At 31.6% G+C, this 21,419-nt stretch overlaps 1 protein-coding gene and 1 long non-coding RNA gene across 14 annotated transcripts in view; one reads left to right on the top strand and one right to left on the bottom strand.

Annotated features, from left to right (window-relative positions):
• Positions 1–1,368: 1,368 nt before the first annotated feature.
• On the bottom strand, positions 1,369–12,955 carry LOC143233919 (uncharacterized). 5 transcript variants are annotated; one of them, XR_013018402.1, is made up of 5 exons: positions 12,673–12,955; positions 10,593–10,717; positions 9,144–9,276; positions 4,464–4,603; positions 1,369–2,364 (listed from the first exon to the last, which is right to left on the bottom strand). It is a non-coding gene; the product is annotated as an uncharacterized LOC143233919 (long non-coding RNA). The 5 variants fall into 5 exon arrangements; XR_013018401.1 differs by lacking the exons at positions 1,369–2,364; positions 4,464–4,603 and having other exon boundaries at positions 8,838–9,276; XR_013018403.1 differs by lacking the exons at positions 1,369–2,364; positions 4,464–4,603; positions 12,673–12,955 and adding an exon at positions 12,518–12,660 and having other exon boundaries at positions 8,838–9,276.
• Positions 12,956–13,208: 253 nt separating this feature from the next.
• Positions 13,209–21,419, top strand: part of LOC143233915 (uncharacterized) — a 123,057-nt gene continuing 114,846 nt past the window's right edge. For 4 of the 9 annotated variants that reach the window (XM_076470801.1, XM_076470800.1, XM_076470802.1 and 1 more), the window contains exon 1: positions 13,213–13,739. The gene's annotated coding sequence lies outside the window, so the exon portion shown is untranslated. Of the gene's footprint in view, positions 13,740–19,658; positions 19,869–21,419 lie in introns of all 9 variants that reach the window. The other 5 variants (XM_076470798.1, XM_076470803.1, XM_076470797.1 and 2 more) reach the window with 3 other exon arrangements.

Genomic DNA, 21,419 nt, shown 5'->3' with positions numbered 1-21,419 from the left:
CTGTTCACCGATGAACCTAGCTAAGACATGCCCATTACATTACAAGTACATGATATTACCAGTTTTTAGAAATACTGATATTAAGTCACGTACTAATGTTTTCAATTGCACTTGAACTACTGCAGAGTTTGAGATTACTTCATTTCTATTTGGTTTTATGACAGATTATGAGTAAAATAAATTTAGTGACAATTACTCACACTCTGTATTATTTAAGAAATTATATTTTGAAATGTTGCTGTTCAATATGCTTATTAAGTATCAACAGATTATATTGTAGAAAGAATTGTTATATCACAAAATTAACAAAATGGTAAGCTTCTGCCAACAAAAAATATACTAGTAATGTTATAGTGCCTACATCTCCTAATTCAAAACAAACTGATCCAACACATCACGTAAAAATAAATGTTTCTCTGTGGTTTTACACAAGCAACATTTCTAGTTTAGTTTTATCCAACTGTAAGTAGTTTTCTCATCATTATTTTTTGAGAAAATGTTTCCTATTTTCATGAAAAGATTTTGTTCGTAATTTTCATGAACTTCCAGAACTTTTCCATCCATCATCTTATAATGCTAGGACTAATTTACCAAAGGTAGTAGACCCAAACCAAAACTGACAAAAATAAACCTTTTATAAGAACATTTCATTTCTTTTTCTGTAAACATCTTTCATATTTAGAAACATGTAATTATTTTGTACTGGCATCTCATTTTTCAAATACAACTAATCAAAATGGTATTTCATTATCTTGCTGTTCTGAGGTATTTTATATATAGAAACTCATTTCATGGCCTTATTGTATGTTGAGGCTCAGTATGGGATGAGAATTGGGCCAGGTCAATCATTTAAAATATGGTAGGACAGTGCATACTGATTGATTTACAAGAAGGTTCATAATATTCTATAGTATTATTAGTGAACTATAAGTGAGTGTAGTTTTGAAATATTCTGTATTTTATTAGCATTTTTACCTTAGTAAAATGTTGCATATTATACAGTACCATTTAATACTGAAAGTTAAAAGTTTTACTAGTTTTTCTTGTATTTCAATAACTATAAATAATAATAAACTATCATTATTTAGAAATAATAAACTGACTACTCTGATATTGACAAAAGGTCTCCTTGGCAGTAATTTGTGAAAGATAAAAAGGTAGGTTTAAATGTTATTATCCATATCTCTGATTTTATATTTGTAATAGATAAACTTAAGAAGACTGAAATAAATTTAATACTTATACATTCTAATTTAATCATTATTACAAATAACAATTTAGCACAAGAAAAATTGCTCAAGTGTTTTTTTTAATAAAATTAGTTTTTTAGTACTATTACTAGGATACTGTTTAAAAAATAGGTTTTATACTTTGTAAGTGACATTGGGATAAAACATTTAGTATATTCCCTTGCTGTAAAACTTTGGTGTGTTCAGATATATGTTTCTACAACTTTCACAAATGTAACTTTATAACCAAGTTTCTTACAATACAGAAGCCTCATGTACTTCATTTCCCAGCAGTACAATTTCTTTCTAACAACCACTATTTGAAAAGAAAGACATAACTACAAGTAGTTTGTTAGTGTCTTACCTAACTGTTGCTCAATCGTTATTGACAGATATGAACTCTTAACAGTATCTTTTTAGGTAAAGGGTCAGGCATACAGATGTATGTTTATAAGGGAAGTATTTCTTTAAAAATGTGGGCTGTTTCTGCTATACAAAGAACTCGAGTGATTTACCTTATCCTAATTAAAACTTGTAAAACAATTTTTTTTTTTATCTTAAGAAAGCAAACACAAAGAGGAGCTTATCTTACTTCACAGTAATAAGCTGTTGAAATGTAAATTTCTTGGGTAAATGGAACTTTAGTTTTTAGAATAATGGGATGATTGTTCAATCTCCCCATCTCTAGCTGTTGACACTGTTGCTTATAAATAGTATGCTCCAAATGATAACAAATAGCATTTTGAATGCAGTATTTGCAAGGTATTTTCTTATTTGTAACACCAATTAAAATCTATCATATAATTCTAAATACTAACAGCAATATTTCTGACCAACATGATCTATAAAAATTACCCTACCAATCAGATAAGCTATAATAATTTTTAGTTTATGAATTTCACTCAGGACATAATCATATGGAGAGGGTAGATTCACAACTCTGGTTCTGGCTTTTTCCAAAATAGTTCATGAAATGGGTGCAGTCTGGATCAAATTATTGAACGTTATATTGTAATATCACAAGTAATGCTCCAATGGTTTAATGGAACACCTCACCTCACAGCAGGCACTGACTGAGCCAAAGTGAATGGTGTTAGCACCTTCTATTATCATGGCTGGATGCAACACTAGCCACCTAGTGGGATATGAAAATAGAATGAATGTGATGAAGAAATAAATTAAATAATGCTCTCACCTGTTACAGGCATGGGGTCAATTAAAGAATGGCCATTGGTGGAAATCTGTATGGTACTTAGAATGAGATAATCAGATGGTGGAAATAATGTGAAACAAATGAGTGTTGTGTAATCCACATACCAGTATGAAGAAATTCCTCAAGCTGTCAATGTGGAGCTACCAGAAACTGTCTAAGAAGACAAATTTGGTGATGGAAGACACAACATGACAACTAACCACACCCAAAGAAAGATTTGGATGAGTTGGAAAATCCAGTTGGCAAGTGTGGAAGGAGAAAGGATGCTAGTAGATGAAGGTCCCATTGAAAGAAAATTTGTTTGACAGATTTACTATCCTATATGAATTTTAATACCCATGTTTGTTTAAATTAAATTTATATTTAGGAAGTACAGGAGAGATTAATATGAACATCACAGTCCACACACAGGTGTCTATCCAGACAAGAACATCTATAAACAAGTTAAATTAATGGAAGGGGAATTGTTGAAGGAGGAACTATCTTCCTGAGTACCTAAAGTCTTAGAAAGGGAAAAATGGTTGGGGTAGAGAAAAATGTACAAGTTGTGGAAATAGATTCAAGCAGAACTGGGAGGGTAAAATCATAACAACAACAAACTTGTATGGAAAAGAAGAAAATTAAAAGAGAGGCAATAGAGGAAAAGCTGCAAGGGGTTTGAAAAGGATTAATAGTAAGGACACAAAGAACCATGTTCAACTCCAAAGCAGGACATGGAATGGGAATAGAGGATGTGCATGAGAAGCACATGAGAATGGTAAGGACAGGGGAGGGAAGAAAAAATGTAAAATTGAGAAAGGCAAAATGTAGTGAACAAAGCACCCAGAGACTTCACAACAGTATTAGCTGACAAGCTCAGACAAACTTCAATTAAACAGTCACAAAAAATGTAGTTGTTGTTTGTACAAGGCTGATGGTATGGATGTTTTTCAGGGAGATCAACATGACTTGAAGAGGGAAATATCTTATGGTACATGGAAGTGAGTGATCATATCAGAATTTAACATATTATTATCAAATGTTCTAATTAATTTTGTGTGGTTTTCATTTTGACACTTCTTTTGCATTTTATGTATGCCAAGTGCCATGTCTTGATCAATTTGTATTCACATTTATACTCTAAGTTATACACGACAATTCAGATTTTTTCTTATGAGTTTTAACTAAGAATACAGAGTAAGTTCAGGGAATATAACACATCTGGAAAACAAAAATTATAAAAATATTGTGACAGATTTAATATATTATACGAATTTTAATACCCATGTTTGCTTAAATTAAATTTATATTTAGAAATGTACAGAACTTGTACATTAAATCTGTATTGTGAAATTCCTACTTATTCACTGATACTGTAGAAGATTCTCAAGTGTGAAAATCAACAATATGTGTGTGTATGTAAACACTAGTGTATTGTCATCATTGTTGTGCAGGTTGAAATTTCTAGAAATTCTCCTCACGCCTATAAATATAACCAACGAATGCACCAAGAAACAGTACATATTACTGGTTTGCTATAGTTGGTGTACTATAAACTTTGGAAGCTATAACTGTGATTAATGCTTAGTAATCAGGAACTTCAGATATTTGATGAGGAACATTTATAAATTTTAAATATTATATATCATTTAACTTCAGCATATTCACATCAGACATTAATACTTTTATGAAAACATAACTTCACTGGTGAAATAACTTGGTATGCAGCTGGCAAAAATAGGAAGAATACAAAACTAGCTGTTAAGTGAATTGTACCTAAATCAACTCAAAATTAACTTGCTCATTGTTAACCTTCAATAAAACAGCAAGGAAGTACCAGACCAGAAAGAAGATTCGATATTGTTTGTAAAACTTTTGCACATAGATCATTATTTGTAAAAATCATTATCATAAATAGTATAGTTGTTTGTATATTAAAATATATTTGTATTAAAAAAGAAACTATGTGTATTAATCTTGTTAGCAAGTATCATAAAATGGTTATATATCAAGATTTATTTAACTTCTAGATTACAGTTTACCTCAGTTGCACGCTATTTGAAATTGTAATACGTAACACTGTTCTACTCCCACAGCAGCATTAGGTAATTATTGGCTTGTAAGATCTGTTCCTGTATAAGCCATTCATTTACTGCAACACCCACCAAATGAATGATGAAGCCTAATGTAATTAACAAATAAACAATCAGTCATATATACATGATACACTGAATTTGATAAGTATTTTCAAAAAGAGAAATGGTATGTACAACAAAATCAAATCATAAAATATATGGAATTAATAAATCAGATAGACATCTAAAATAAAGTGATAATTTTTACCTATTATGATTAAAGATACAGAACACAAACAAAGAACCCCAGAGCCTCTCTTAGATACATACAAAGCAAGTTACATGAAAATATATAGGAATCCTTCCAAATCAAGATTAACCTGTTGACTGCTAAGTATTTCAGCTGCTACAACTTTAATGCTTCTTGATTTTGTAACTTTTTTCGTGATGCCATTTTGGATAGAAAGTGAAACAATTTGTAAGTAGGTCAAATGCATGTATGGTGCTGACATTTAGCATTGAAGTTAGGTATTATTGAGAACAAATTAACTCGTCCGTGGCACTGTATTACCGATCAGCTTGGACGAGTTATCTCTTCTACAGCACTGAACAGGTTAACATTATCTACAGAGTATAAGCATGCATTTATCTATGGAGTGTATGCAGGGGTATAATGTTTTTCACAACTTATTATCTATGGAGTGTATGCAGGGATGTGATGTTTTTCACAATTAATTAGTGGCCCATAAATGCTTTTCATTTTAGTTAAATAAAAATTGGTGACACCTATAAGATTTGTAGACACTACAAAGACACATTTTAATGACCTTCTGACGCCTCCTTCCACACCATGAAACAGCTCGGTTACTCCTTGGTTACTGGCACAATAAGGATATCCCACAGGAGACATTTTCTACACGACACAGTGGAGAAGGTTTCATCATGATCTGGGGTGCTTTCTCCTTCCATGGAACTATGGAGCTTCAGGTTATACAGGAGTGTCAAATAGAGGCTGGCTATATTGGCATGTTGGAGAGAGCATTCTTATTGACTGAAGGCCCTCACTTGTGTGGAAATAACTGGATCTTTCAGCAGGACAATGCTGCAATCCACGATCCCCACAGGACAAAGGACCTTTTCTTGGTGAATAACGTAATTCGTTTGAACCATCCAGTGTATCTGCCCAAACTGAACCCTGTTGAAAATGTATGGGGGTGAATGGCAAAGGAAGTCTATAGAAATGGACATCAATTCCAAACAGTGCATGGTCTTCGTGAAGCCATCTTCAACCCTGGGAATAACATTCCAGCCAGCCCTATGCAAATGCTTATATTGACCATGCCAAATAGAATGTCTGAAGTTATTTGCAATGACAGCCATGCAACTCACTACTGAGACCTCTTGTTGGGCATTTCCTACCCTGTTTAGGACTTCCTTTTGGTGTGGTCTTAAACTTTTGACCAGCTGGTATTTAAGTTAATTTCATAGTGTTCACATTTTCCCTATTAAATGCTAAAGAGTTTTTTATTTTTATTTTCATCTTTTGAAGCTCTACTTAAATAAGTGGTCAAGTCTAACAACACAAAATGCATATTTTTTCTTTATGTTCATTGGCCTTAAGATTTTGGCCAGCAGTGTGTGTATATATAAAATTCCCTTCAAGATCCATTAGAATTTATTACTGTATTCTATGTGAATGTGGCAATAAATACAATAGTAAAACAAGATTTGTTAAAGCGAGAATCAAAGAATATCAAAACCATACAAACAAAATTTGCAGAAGCAGTACTGGACCATTAGTGCCAGTACTGGTTCATAATATATATGTTAAGAATAATATCTGTTATCACATCTCATCTCAGAGTTCTAACCAAATGCTTCCTCTGTATTTCAGCTTCACTTTTCACAGAATTATAAATGTTTGATGTGGTAGTTATGAATTTATGCTTCAGTTGATAAGATAATCTCACCACAAAAATTAGCAATAGCACAAAATGTGGGAAACAGGTGACTCCCATGCTCTGGAAGAGAACATGAACGTGCCTATGTGACTGACTGCAAATTAGGTAGGTGCATGCGTAATTAACCCTAAGCGTGCAGGCAGGTTAAACTGTATTTTTCATCATTTTTGTGAGTTACATTCAAAATTTAATTAAACTACTTAATTATCATGGTATACAAACAAACTTAACATCAAATCATAAATAATAAATCAACTTTTAATACAAGTTTTAAGTTCTCAATTGTATAATTAAATATTTAGAATCAATCTCATCTTCCCTTAATTTAAGAATTTGGATATTTGTTCTTGAGCTGTTTCCTCCTCTTAACTTTTTATGTCCACCCATATGAAACCTAGAAAATTATGAAATATAACATAAAATATCTTCTGTAATTTCATCATCAGTATTCTGAAGCCATGTTTTTATACTCTTCAATCTTTTCAGGGTAAATAAATCAATGATAATTCAGAAACCACCTTTCTCCACCTATCTCTGACATGCTCTAATTTACAATTTGCTAACAGATTTTCTGAGGCCAACTCTCATTAAATTTATAACTAACAGAAAGCCTAGATTTCAACTAATTCATTGTCATAGCTGTCATGCCACATGGGCTTATGGATAATTGACAGTTTGATTTGATGTGAAAATAAATTTCTCACAAGAACATTTTGGTTGGAAGAATAATTGAACTTCTAGCTGCTCAAGTCACATGATTAGAGATGCTCAGTGATACTCAGAACTGGGAGCCTGATATCACTAGTACTACTGCAAGCACAAAGCTCTAAGAATAACAATTCAGCAGTTTTATAATATGACAGAGAAAAAATTACCAAATGCAGTGGAAAGATGCTGACCCTGTAACCTATACTGAGAAACAAAAATGCAACATTCAAAGTACAGCTTGTAAAGGCAATTTTTTAGTCCTCAAACAAATCAGAAAAAATTTATTACTAGTTGCTTTAATCCTATGTGCACAGGAGGTGGTCAGAGTGTGCACATCAAAACGTTTCACTGAGTTACATTTAAAACTTAATTAAACTGCTTTATTATTTATGTATGTCAATAAATTTGACAACAAAATGTATATATCAAATTTTAATGTAGGTGTTAACTTCTTAATTTTAAAACATTTTAAAATAAATTCTCAATCTTCACACAAAAAGCTTGCTCCAAATTGCCAATTTTCAGTTTTCTCACCATCCCATATATATGATATGCCAAGTTGAACATAAGTTACACATTTCTCATAGTCTCCAACATTCCCAGTTTATCGATATATAAACCATAAATTCAAACCTCATCTTCTTATCCCATCCTGTCTTTCATAAACTATCTACAGATTCTGTCTCATGTTTGTTTGTGAATTATTTATAACCAATAGAAATAGAAGATTTTAATTTGCTGATTTCTTTATAAAGCTAACTCATTCTAACAAAAGAATTTGAATTATTTGGCCTGATAAATTATTGTTACCATTGCCAAATTCATAGACTAGATAAGTGAATTATTTCAACACACATGACTTGTTTCAAAGACCAGCCAAATTACATTCATTATAAGACACTGTGTTCTTTGTTCATGTTATTATTTTGTGTTCTAAAGTGCATATTTTAAATAAATAACAATCATTTTATGCACTATTCCCATCATTAAAAAAATCAGGAATCTGTTTCATCTGGCCCAAGACTGAATAAAAAAAGAAAGCCAGACATGAGTAATAAATTATTTGTTTCTTTATGTATTTTCTATATATTACTACAAAAGTAACTAAAATGTGAAAAACGAGAAACTTGCCAGCTTACATTAAAAAATGTAAAAAATAAAAAATATTTCTTAGTGAAATCTCCATGTTAGCTGTTCATGAATAACCAAGTGATTTAGTTTGTTTTTTTTAATGTAAGTTTATCTGTAAGATACAAATGAAAGAGAATTAAAACAAAATCAAATGGAAGCAGTTGTGAAAGATCAGAAGACAGAAAATTTCAGGATAAATAACCATAATTATCTGTTAAAACCTGCAGTCATTATAGACAATAAAGGGGTAACTGAGATTTACTTGTATCTTTTGTGGTGATTACAAGGTCAATCAAGTGTAATGAACCCATATAGTGTTTACAAGTCAGTCAAGTGGACCAAACTCATGCAAAAAACTAAAACTAGCAGATAAAGTTTACAGAAAAAAATTAATATTCATTCAGGAAATTTTAGAGATTATATTACACAAATAAAATCTATTTATATTCTTACCATGAAAATTACTTTGCACCCAGACTAGTCAGACTGTTAAATGGCTGAAAATACTTCTGAATCAAAATTTCTATATACAAGTAGTATGAATTTTTAATTTTATTACTGTCTAGCAAACAGCAATCATCTTAACCTTAGCAGTACAGATATTTAACATTTGAGAAAACATTTATGATGCATAAGAATAAGAATTACGAACAAAATCATACATAGTCATATATATATAAATCATATAAAATTCCAATTTTAACAAGTTTAACAACACCAAAAGAGGTATAACCTGTTTTAATAAGGTGACAAGATAACTAATAAATCATAAGCATTTTAAAAATGTATACAAGTTGTTACTTACAAAACAAGAGCATTTAAAAAATAGAAAACATTGATATGTTACTGTTAATATGTTCAACTGAATGCTCCAAGAACTTCTTATGGCTTCTGTTATTATAGATCTCAATGTAGTTTCCATATTTCAATGAATGTGAATGAAATCAATTCGAGTCAAACTTGATGAACTTTACAGTGGCCTATAGTTTGAAGTAAAAAAAAATAATGCATTTAAAATTGAAGCAGGGATTCAAATGGCTGCATATGATCACTCCTTCCATATATTTGTTTACAGAGTAATGGTTCAACAAGGCTCATAAATATCACAACTGAACACACTACAAATATTGAAAACTAACAAGATATGAATCTGGGAGTACACTTTGACACAAATAGACGTGTTGGAGAATTACTGTATCATAATTTGGTGAAATATTCATATTAACTTTAGAAGGAATATTTAAAAATCATGTAAGACCTTGGCCACAGCTTTTTAGACCAAAAACAAAGATATTCTTATGTCCTTCAAACATTCCAAGCAAAACTGCCATACATAAAATATATGGGACAAAAGCAGTAAAAACGAACTGGACTTAAAGTACATACAACAAGAAGTTTTTTTATACACAGAAATGCCATTTCTTGGTACATTTCCAAATGCCATAAAAATACCTTGAAGGGGTTGTTGAGATGAAGTGTATTTATACAGGAAAAATGTGAAATTAAGCTAGGAGACAATTATTTCTTTACTAATGTTTTAATGATGGTAAAAGGATTGTTTTGAACCAAACCAGTAATTATTATATTGCAAGTTCATCTGTATATAAGCAAAAGTAAATATTTCATTTTGATACATTTGATGATGTGAAAATTTTAAAAAGATAAATACATATACAGAATACTATAAATTAAACATGCTATCCAAGCTTGAGTTCCTCTATAAAAACACAGAAGAATACTGTATCAAATTTGTAAATGAACAACAATGTAAAATTAGAAGGAATCTTAAGTAAAACATATCTTGTGTTTGCTTTTTATTCAGGTCTCTTTATATTTTGTACAGTATGCCAATTAAAGTATGTAAGTATTATACTTGTTTGTAGTAATTTATCAATTCTTCAAGTGAAATGGCTGACAAATGACAATTAAAAATGAAACATGCATATAAATATTATTCTTCATCTTAGTTTGAATTTTATATTTGGTAATTCTGATTTTAGTATTTTATAAATCTTGGTAATACTTGTTAATCTTTCAATATGAATTAATTTTTAGGTTATCTGTCTTCTTTTCAAACAACTTTAGGCTCTAGCTAGGTACTATGTGAAAATGAATTAATAGAATCCATGGCTTAAAAGACATCAGGGATATGCTTAGACATTAACGCTAAACGGCAGCTGGTTAAAATTGTAGGATAATTGTCATTTATCTTAGAAATAAACAATGTAGATTAAAGAATAAACATAGTTGCTATTATTCAAATATTACATATATTAGGAACAAAACAGAAACATACTTGACCAGCTGAAATGGAAAACCATGACCTAATGGGAATTATGGAAACTTGTCATATTTGAGGAACATCAGCAACATGAATTAATTTCAACTTCCATCTTATAAGTTATATAATAGTGATACTTTCTGAAAGAAAATATAGGATGGTGCTTTATATAAGGAATGAATTATAGCCTGTTAGTACTGAAGATGTTATAAAGCACAGTCACAAGTTTGTGTCTACATAAGTAAATATCACTATGGAAGTTTTGATGATCTTACCTCATACTAATCATAACTATTATAACTTCTAGGCCAACTGATGAATGAAACGAAATTATTGTAAAATTGTGTAATGAGATCAGGGTTAATGTTACTAATGAGAATAGTGACACAATAATTATAGCAAACTTTGATTTTAGACCTAATAATTCAGATTATACTGTGTCAAATAGTAAGAAATTCTCATTAGGTGGCAATTTCTTGATTTAACTTCTCCCTATGGTTAAGTTTTGGGTAGTAGTACAAAGCATTAGTAAGTTATCACTAAACATGATGGTGCAGAGTATATAGGGATTAGCAAAGAAAAAAATGGCTGCCATGTTCAGTCTGTTACTCTATAATGCTTTAAAATAACTGCTAAAGTTGAGTTATAGCCTTATATAAGCATTTATTTGCCATTATGGAGTGTTTCACAGTTTGCAAGGCTCTCAGTGTCATTGAAAGGTGTTAAAGTGGAAAACTAGGATCTAGCTCAAGAACCAAAGTGTTCATCTTTCTTTTTTCTTTTCCCATAATAGTTAAAAAATATGTGAAGTTTTTGTAATGTACAACAGAAAAGCATTTTAAGAGCACTTGGGAAGAGGTTACCACTAAGCATAGTAGTACTTAGTATAAACTAAAATAATAATAATACTAGCATAAACAAAGCTATCAATATCACTAGAAGTTAAATTTCTTATCAAAATCTGGTGTGTCTAAAGTGTTTAAGTATAGAATAAAACAAATTACCAGGTATTAACAAATAAGCATTAGGTGACTCTAACATGTATAATACTCGTTTTTTCACTTTACAATTAGCAACTTTAGAGAACCATTTCTATATTATGTATGAAGTAAAGGAGTGAAAAAGAAAATAATAGTTAAAACACAATATTAAATTTTATTATATGTATTCCCTGAATACACTAATTTTCAGTTGGGGCAGGGGACAAATAATAAAAAAAACATTTTATAAATGTAAAATGATATACAGATGGCAGTGCCTAAAAGAACGCAAGCATGGATTTAAGATGATTCAGCTATACATTTTTCATATGTTCTTTCCTTACTACAGGTTCTTCAACATTAAGTGCAAATAGGACAAATTATGACAAATATAATTAGTTGTCTATTGTGTGGTATAATTATTTGAGGTCATTCTACAAGTACAAAGAAGAAACTGAGAAAACTATATATTAACTATACATATATATTACCACTGAATCATGTGTATAAAACAAATGTTTGCTTATCATCCTACTTCAATAATTTTTTTTAAAAGGCAAGGAAACGGGCATTTAAAAATATTGTAAAATTTAAGTATGATGCATGGATGGTAATGCTAAAAAGTACAGAAACAAGGCAGGGATGAATACACAAAACCATACAAAAATCACTACATAAGTAGTCAAATCTTTCCAAGAATAACTAAATGTTAAATTCCTATCAATTGCATAAATTCAAGATTGAATAAAAGTATTTAAACTGAATAGTGCTACACAGTCATGCACTGTTGTTAATAACAACAAATTGTAAGGTTGATTCAGTACTTACCGACTACATATATTAGATATTTTGTATCGTTTTGTGTACTTATCCCTATCTTGCTTCTGTACTTTTTTTACATTGTCATCCCTCCATCATACTGACACTTTTTGCATTTTTTATTACTTATGACACATTTACCTTAACCTAGTACTAAAACAGGTATTAGAAATAGTAGTAGTAGCACTAAAAGTTAAAATTGATACTTTATTCAATAAATAACACTCAAGACAACAATTAGAAGCATTTTCCCAAATTATCTCTGAAGACCATAAACTTTAACATTTTATTTTTACCTTGCTGTACAGAGATGGCGCTACAAGGCTAATAACTGTAGGTGTGAGGTTAAACTAATAAGCTTGTAAAGAGTATAGCTCTAAACTTTAAATTTCTGTAATAATAAACGTTAAGGAATCAACACAGTTTGGCTTGCTTTATAAACCTAAAATGCAAACAATCCTTTTCCTTAATTTTGTTCAGTATGTTGTTGTCGTAACACTCAAGTATTTTCTCATCAATTTTATCACACAAATAATCAACACAATCCCGTCAAAACCGTAAGCTTTCTACTTCACTCTTATTTCCTTTGATATGTTAATTAAGCATCCCTAATTCAACTTGAAGAAACATTGTGTATTCATGCGCCATTGATTTTTTAAAATTACTTCATTAAGTTAGTGTTTCTCAATTTTATTTTGATTAAAAGTAATATAATTATATACCTCAATAAAATTTTTGTTTATTTGTTTTAAAACTTTATATCGTGATGAATATTAATTTCGGAATATTTCGTTGGTACATGCATTCCCGGTGAAATGAGTGAGGGACCGCTGAGTAATATAAATGACAATCAAATATTTCGCTAACATTATTATAACATAGCTTTTAAAAGGAATTAAGGAATAGATGGATTTTACAAACGTGCTGTGTCTACGAAAATGTGTTTATAGATTGTTCTAAGAAATTACTCTTTTTCTTTAAACACATAAAGCACATCAGCACGATCCCTCAAATGGCGTCAGTATCAAGCGAACCGACCTAAGCCAGCGTGTTTTCGCCAAAATGAAATTATCAACGTATAATATTGGTAATGACGCATTCTATTGACTAAGTAATTTTGTAAATAGACGTTTGTAGTACCAGCTTTTATACATCAAACAACAGGCCCATGATTATTCGGTAGTAGATGAAATCGTTTTATTATCATAATTTATAAGGAAGTGGGATGGACAGGTATTGAAGGTATTTTATTATTGGGTATTCTGTGAACTGTATGTACATGAAGACCTATATTGTAGCCCCTAAAGCCACTGACTGACAAACGAAGTTCTCTTAAAACAGAAAGATTCCATGTTATCTAAAGGTGAGAATTTTCATTTATGAAATATCGCAGTATTTGAAATTTAATTATTATCATAATTTATGGATTAATAGAGTTGTTTCCTCTGACTTTGTTATATAAAATTCAAGGTCGTGGTTAGCCCCAGAATTGGGCGTAAACACTTTAAATAATCTCGTGATATGTTAAATATTTTGTTCACCAACAACTTGATAAAGGATATACTGTCATTCTTGCAACATGTAATCATAGCTGGTATTTAAAAAGTAAGAAAATTTTAGCATCTAATAATATATTCTTATATTTGTTTTTAACGTATTTGTATAATAAGCTGAAGATTAGCCTTTACCTTTTTCAAGCTTCATATAAATTATAATACACGTTTTGTGAGATATATATAAAACGCACATTATATTAATAAAATATTTACATAATTTATCTTTTCAAAATCGCTTGACCTTATCACGTTATTGATCTTTCGTTTCTCATCCATGACACCTAGCCAAACGATTGACCATTGAGAAGTTGCTGGATTAAAGGTGGCTTTAGTTGTTTGTAAATATAACAACATTAAAATCGGTTTATATATAAATATTTATTAATATTATAACACATTGTAATCTGAAATTCCAAGTAACTCAGTCTCACCATACATAGTTATTTTATATGTTAGTATTGTCAACAAACATTTCAGAAGGGCCAAAATTAATAATGATGTTGCTTTACCATTGCTTGTGATCACAATTAACTTTAAACATATGTATAAGATAGTATCAGAAATTCCATTTCTTATTTGTAAGTTCGTTTTTTCTCAATGTAAGTAGTTTTTGTGTTTTCTTTGAGATCGAAAATAGCTCCCGATATGTGTTAACCGTAATATATTATAATAGTTTGTAACGAAGATGATAATATATGTAAAACTTTCAGGTTTATGGTGACTAAGGATAACTAACAGAAATAGTATTGTATCACATCTTACAAAAAATATTATTCATTCTTCAAAACCACAATTCAATGTCATTGTGAATTATTTCCCTTTCTACCTAATATATATTACTAGATATTCTTAATAATGAGATAGATCTGGGAAATGTTGTGGTATTATAAATTTTGAAGCATACATATGTCAAATCATTTCTAGGAGATTTTGCAGAAAGCCCCCTACCAATTACCGCAAGAGGCCTGGCATGGCCAAGCGTGTTAAGGCGTGCGACTCGTAATCTGAGGGTCGCGGGTTCGCATCCCTGTCGCGCCAAACATGCTCGCCCTTTCAGCCATGGGAGCGTTATAATGTGACGGTCAATTCCACTATTCGTTGGTAAAAGAGTAGCCCAAGAGTTGGCGGTGGGTGGTGATGACTAGCTGCCTTCCATCTAGTCTTACACTACTAAATTAGGGACAGCTAGCACAGATAGCCCTCGAGTAGCTTTGTGCGAAATTCAAAAAACAAACAAATAAATTACCGCAAAAACGTTGATTAGTTCTAACAAAAGGTTGAACGTACTTCAGGATTTTTTCGTAATGGTACTCATTATTATTAACTATATTTGTCATAAAGCATAAGTATTAGGCCTATTATATTATAACATATTCTTTTTTATTCAGTCTTTTGTGACGCTAAAACAAACCTACAATGCCTAGAAGTTTCTAAATTAACATCAAAGTATTTCTGGTATATTCGAACCAAGATTATAAATAAGAGATAATTACGAAGTGTATAGTTTCCAAGATAGAGAGTTGAACCAGTTGATGTGTTTTCGTGAAGTATTTTGGTTTGTGATTCCTATCGTACTTATTGAAGTATTGTGTACAAGTAAGTTGATCTGTCTGATGTTAATCAACATCATTTGTAACGTAGGCATACAATAGTGTACAAATGCTACACGAGGGTTATCTGCGCTAGCCGTCTCTAATTTTGCAGTGTAAGACCAGAGGGAAGGCAGCTAGTCATCACCATTCACCATCAAACTCTTGTGCTACTCTTTTACCAACGAATAGTGGGATTGACCGTAAATTATAATGCCCTCACGGCTAAAAGGGCGAGCATGTTTGGCGTGACGAGGATTCAAACTTGCGACTCTCAGATTACGAGTCGAGTGCATTAACCACTTGGCCATGCCGGGCCAGGTGGACTGGACTTTGAACTTTTTTCACGTGATAATTTAAACGAACAAGCCAATGAAAGAACAATGATGAAACTGTCTTGAGAAGTGGGATATTAGTTTGGTGAAATAGTGCTTATGATACTTTTGAGAACTTGTAACTGTTGGAGGTGGTGGTCAAATAATGAGAACAAAGCATTTTATGAGGTGATGAAATTGTTAAGATAAGGGAAGATATAAAAGAATTAAAGAAGTACAAGAAATTGTGATAACAAGTTTTTAAAAAGTAAAAGAAAATTGAAAGATGATCAAAAACAGAAAGAAATTTAAGAGAAGGATTCAAAACTGAACTTAGAATTTAAAGAAGAATTGAAATTAAAATGATTGATGAAACTGTAAGACATGTTCAGCGAGATTGCAACCGTAAAACTGAAGAAGTATGGAAATGATTTAATGATAAATTTGAAAAGTACAGGGATGCTGTAGTACATGAATATCAGGTAGAAAAGAACGCCAGTGACAGAGTAAAACGTCTAGAAACTGAATTATTAAATGGAATAATTACGTTAGCTACATCAGCTCAGTAGTTCTATCTGTGATACTGTCTATTAAAAAATGCCTCTGCTGTAACTGAATAACATTCCGGGTCTGCTCAATTCATGATAATATCAAATCCATTTAGATTGGTAATTCAACATAAACCAGTTGAGAAAGCAATGGATGATGATAAAAATGATTTTTTCCAAATGAGCTATCATTTGGAAATCATTTCCTTAGCGAATAGGAGGAATAATGGACAACAAGCTATTCATCTTGTTGGCTATTTAAACGATCAGTTTTGACAGTGTATGTAAAATAATCTGTCACAATGGGTAGCCACCTCATCCAATAGATTTGTAGTGTCACACTGCAATACAATAACAAAAGCATAGTTCTAGAACAGAGTAAAAAAGGAAAAGGCTAAACCAGCAGAAAATTTAGAAAGGCTTCTCCAACTATCTCTCTCGGATGCTGCTCATGAAATAATGGACCTTTTAACAAGTGATCAATTTATAATGGACGTAATTATTAGAATTAAGCTCAAATGAAGTGCCTTTATACCTTTATAGGAAGCCTTGTAGTTGGTAATTGAAGTAGAATTCATTAAAGTATTTGATAAAAACTAAAATTACCATCTTGAAGTTGTGAAATCCTCAGTTTAAGTACTGTTGAAACATCAGCTTCTATTGATGACAGTATAGGAGAAGTAAAATAATTAGCTAGAATACTAATTACATGGATTTGAGAGAATAAACTAAAAACAATAAATTTTAGTGTAACTTGAAAGAACATATTGCCTAGATCTACAAGCAAAAGCTTTTGAAGAATAAGAACTTGTCCCAAAGGATACTAGAAAAAAGATGGAGCTATTTTATATATATGTTGAAAACCTGGCTATTATACCTGAGATTGTGAGTAATAAGCGGTTTTAAGACATCAATGTTACAATAACTCAAGTGTGAGTTTTTGAGCTCATCCCTGTCAAAGATACAAATAAGAACTAACCAGAAATTGGGAAATAGAAATTAACCAGGCTTATGGGACAAAGTTGAGCTCAGAATACCTGTCTGCCCCATAAGAAGTTCACGACTTAAAGAAATAAATCCACGAATCCTTTAGTTTATTGATGACAATTCTTGCAGTGTGCTTATTAATACTAGTTCTACAACTACAATAATTTGACTTGATTTAATAATTAATGGTGATGAACTACCTCCAGATCTGACGAAAAAAGAGGGAATGATGTTAACAAGAGTAAAGTTAGAAGATATTTTTACAGTAGGAAACTCATCTATGCTTCATAACGTGAGGACGATTGATTTTGGAGAAGAGGACATACTGAAAAGTGATTAATGTGGAGAAATGGAGGTAAGGGTAAGCTAACTTCAATTAGCTTCACAGTCTGTGATCAGAAAATCTCTTTGAATTGTATGGCAATTACTACAACACAAATTACACTTCGTGGGACAATATGGAGAGCAATCGTTATACCACTAAGAAGTGAAGTACACATACTAGGGCTATTTAAGATTGAATTTATGTCTAATGATTGAGATATAATATGAGCAAACACATCCATACACCCTGGTGGATTAGTATTTGGTAAAACTTATGTGGACCTGAAGAATAAATATTGTATCATTAGGATTATTAATGCAATAAATGATAAAAGTTGAGTTAAAGGTGGATGAATAATTAAAAGATGTGAAGCTGTACAGGTTGAAAATTTACATCGTAGAACACAAGTTATCACCTTTCAGAAAAGATGAAGTTTGTACAACGTCAAACCCTTATATAATAATATCTTAAAACCACACTTACAAGAGTTCTGTGACTGGAGGTGTGGGGAGGAAGGATTTGATAATTGATCAGTATAAGCGAATTCATAAATTTCTCATGAGTTAACAAAACATTTTCTTCAGTGGACCTCATAACTAAAGTTGGATAAGTAAAATATCTTATAAAATTGATACTGAAGATGCAGTTCGAATATGTCAGTTAGCTATAATTTCACTTGCCAAACAGGTTGATGCTTTCAAAGAGATAGAAGCCAGGAAAAGATAAGGAGAAACAGAATTGAGTACTTGCTTATGAGCACCACCTTGTAAAGAAGAAGAATGCTCCATAGAGATCTTTGTAGACTGCCAAAGAGTGGATGAAGTTAAAAATAAAGATTAATACCCACTGCTAAGGATTGGCTCCGACTTGGATGCTCTATCTGGATCGAGCATATGACCATCATTAGATCTTAAGAGTGAATATTGGCAAGTAGAAGTCAACAAAGCAGGAAATGGATTGTGACAAGTTATTTTGTTGTCATTTGTATTGTGTCATATTGCTTTTTCTGAACTACCTTGGAACATTATATTCATCTAGTTGGATGTCATATTGGCATGTGGAAAGACCCTTGATTATCATTTTTAAGGGTCAAAGAAAGTTCTATATCAGTGAAGGAAAGAGGCCCTCAAGTCAAATCCCCAAAAAGTGTGAATTATTTGTTGACAAGTGAGTTTCATGGGATATGTAGTCAGCAGAGAAGAAGTGTCCGCAGATCCATCAAAGACTGACTCTGTTTATAATTGGCCAGTACCAAAGAACTTGCATGACATAAGTGGGTAGATTGTAAAAGTGTTCTCTTATATAGCCCATCCTCTGTACAAACTTCTTGATAAACTAAATACATTTTGTTGGACTGCTGATTGTGAACAAGTAATTGACCACTGCTTTGGTACTGAGATATTCAAATGTGGAATATTCACTTGTCTCAGATAAAGATTCTAGTGATTTTGAAGTGGGAGCAGTTTTGTCACAAGTACAACATCAAAAATAACATGAGATAACCTACTATAAAATAGAAATAAGTGCTATGGAAAGGGGGTATTGTAGGGCGCTAAAGGAGCTCATAAAAGTTGTTTGAGTCCTTAAATCACTTCCATCATTATGTATATGGACAATATTCTGCAATCTGTATGAATCATGCAACTTTGAAGTGGATGGAAATGTTCATAATCTAGAAGGACAAACAGCAACATAGTTTCAAAGATTCCACAAATCCAACCTTAACATCATACATCATCCTGAACATAACAGTAATACCGACAAAATGGTTTTTATATGGTATCGATGTAAAAACTGTTGATCTGATATAACAATAAAACATCAAAGGTACAAATAATACACATACACACATACTTTATCTTATCTGAGTAAAAATGTTTTATTAGAAGATGGTGCGATTTGTATTTTATCCGATGAAACGTAATTCTAAAACTGAAATATCGTAAAATCTTCTGTTTCCCAGTACTTCCTGTTGTAGTGCACTGCGGTGTTCCTGCTGTTCCAAAGGCAAAGATAACAGGGAAACTTCGTAAAGCCTCCTTAGAGACCCATCAGGAATGCCACCATTTTGAAGTCTCCCATAACCTTCCAGCCATACTCATCATACTTCAAGGCTTCTAGCAAGATCTTGACGCTGTTGTATTATTCTTTGAGGTGCACCGAATTTTAAAAGGTCTAAAATTTGTATAATATAAAATCTTACCATTCAAGGAAGCAAAAATTGTCCGTCTTATCTTCTAGAGTTTTTTGCAGTGTTTACAGATAAATTGAGGTGCTCAGGGTTTGTCTTGATCCCCAACATGCATGCTGAAATACTCCTTGTAGGCTTCACACATTTTAGCAGATGCTGTAACAGAGTACTTTTTCACTCTTGTCTTGATAAATTGGTCACATACGTAGCAGAATGCGTCTGGAGAATGCTTGCAGCTTTTTGATGCCATCTCTGATAAAATCGGATAGGTCTGTATGTTCACTTAGGCAGGAAGAACTAATATATATGTAAAAACGGCTGGTTTGGGTTGAGAAAAATTTTATCTAGAGGAGCGAACAATGTTTCGACCTTCTTCGGTCATCGTCAGCTAGAACTAAACTGAAGTGGTGAGTGGTGAGCCCCTGTATATATATATTACTCTGGAAAGTTCTAGAAAATTCTAAAAGGTTCTTGAAAATTTTCGTAAGTTCTACAACATTCCAGAAAGTTCTTGAACATTCATGTTAGTTCGAGAAAATTCTCTGTCAACTACTCAGCACTGAATCTACCTGGAATGTTCTGGAAAATGGGTAAATTTGAAAATTTCATTACCCAGGTCACAAAAGCAAAGTTTGGAGAGAAAAATAGGTGTTTTTCATTTACTTTAGGTATAAGCAATTGGGAAATAACACTTTTTGCTCAGGAACAAGAAAAAACAAAAATTTTGTTACATAGTGTTATTTGAAATTATTCAGCGAAGCTGTTATTTCTTTCTATGTTCTAACTAAGATCTTCATGATTCACTCACTAACGATGAATATGAAACTTAATTTGTGGAAGTCAGGGTGAAATGCTGCTGTTTCTACGAAAAATAACTTATCTAAATTAATAACGTAAAAAAAAGCGGAACGCTATTTCAAAGAAAATTTGAAACTCGTTTAAATAAACATAATTTGTCTCTTAATGTCTCTAACGAGCAGTTGAAACAAGACAGAAATATAAAAGTTTGCGATTACGTGCTTTTTCGTTGTCATGTCTCTGAAAGGAAAATAACTGCGTACATCTCATCGAGTTAAAACACAAACAGCATTTGTCTATTATTATTTCTTAACAAATTATTGAGGAGTCAGAACTTACTATACGAGTGCGATGTTAAGCAGTCAAGACAATGTATCATTTTATCTACTCATCATAATGATTGACTGTTGTAACTACGTCGTAGCAAGGCCTCGGTTATACATCATAATTTAAGCATATATTTCTTATGAAAATCTAGAGCCAAACTAAAACTAATTCTAATCCATTTTCAAATATATTACCTGACATCTGTACATAAAATATTATTAGACTGTCGTGAATTTCGATTACTCAGGTGAAGTTTCAAAAGCAGAGTTCAATTAAAACATATGAAATGATAGTTTTACAATTTTGAGATTAAGAAGTTTCATGGAAACAGTTGTCAGAGATAAATCATGTTTAGAGTGTTTATTTCCATGAATGTCTTATTTCGCAAGGTAATTTATTTGTACCAAT

This window comes from Tachypleus tridentatus, chromosome 12 (assembly GCF_004210375.1).
Source record: "Tachypleus tridentatus isolate NWPU-2018 chromosome 12, ASM421037v1, whole genome shotgun sequence".
In the NCBI taxonomy this organism is placed as follows: domain Eukaryota; kingdom Metazoa; phylum Arthropoda; class Merostomata; order Xiphosura; family Limulidae; genus Tachypleus; species Tachypleus tridentatus.
Note: the sequence above shows the minus strand (reverse complement) of the source record. Positions and strands in the feature narration are given on the sequence as shown.